We start from the raw sequence: 925 nt of genomic DNA on the forward strand, positions 1-925 counted from the left end.
CCCTGCAACAAAGCCAAGGAGGAGGCAATTATCCCTGGGCATCTCGCTGCCAGGCACAATGCGGCCACAGCACAGTGACTGTGCTCAATGCTGGCATTGTGTGTGTGTCCCCCCCCACCCATTCCCTGCACGTGGCGTGGAAAAAATACTCCAAGGGTGCAGCAGAGGGGGGTGGGAAGAAAGAATTCCCCCCATAGAGAGGTAGGAGCTTTCTCTACGACCATGGTCAACAAGACAAGTTAAAAGCAAAGGGGGTTCATAGAATCGGAAGGGTTGGAAAAGACCTCTGAGATCAACAGCTGCCCAAGACTCATCACCACTGTGACCCTCGTACACAGAGCTGTTAAGGTTGGAAAAGACCACTGAGACCATCCAGTCCAACTGCCCACTTATCCTCACCATGTCCCTCAGTGCCACATCTCCACAGTTCCTGAACACCTCCATGGACAGTGACCCCACCACCTCTCTGGGCATCTCATCCCAATGCAATACCACTCTTCCTGAGAAGTATTTTCTTCCTAATAGCAGCAATGAAACCAGCAAAGAGCCTGGAGGTGCTAACACAGCCATCCTCAGCTCCAGCTCCAGCTCCAGTGCCTGTAACTCAAGGGGAAGCTCTAAAGCTGCAGCAATGGCTGGGAGCACCAGCACCCGTGCTTTGGGGGGCAGATGGAGCCTTCCAAAAAATACATTTATAAAGCAAAACACATGTGGGAAAGCTGCTGTGCTGCAGGGAGGAGGCAGCAGAAGGAAGCCTGAAGTTTGCAGAGCCCATGGGCACGTCCGTGCCAGCCACAAGCACTTGGCCACTCCATCCTTCCCACTGGAGCGGGACCTGGCTCCCAAGGGTCTCCTCATCATGGGACGAATGTGTGCAGAGCTCAACGTGGGCACCAGCATTTGATCTTTTCCTCCTCCTTTCTTT

This window comes from Cyrtonyx montezumae, unplaced genomic scaffold, assembly GCF_038088225.1.
Source record: "Cyrtonyx montezumae isolate F1298 unplaced genomic scaffold, pur_monq_1.0 scaffold_32, whole genome shotgun sequence".
NCBI classification, from domain to species: Eukaryota; Metazoa; Chordata; class Aves; order Galliformes; family Odontophoridae; genus Cyrtonyx; species Cyrtonyx montezumae.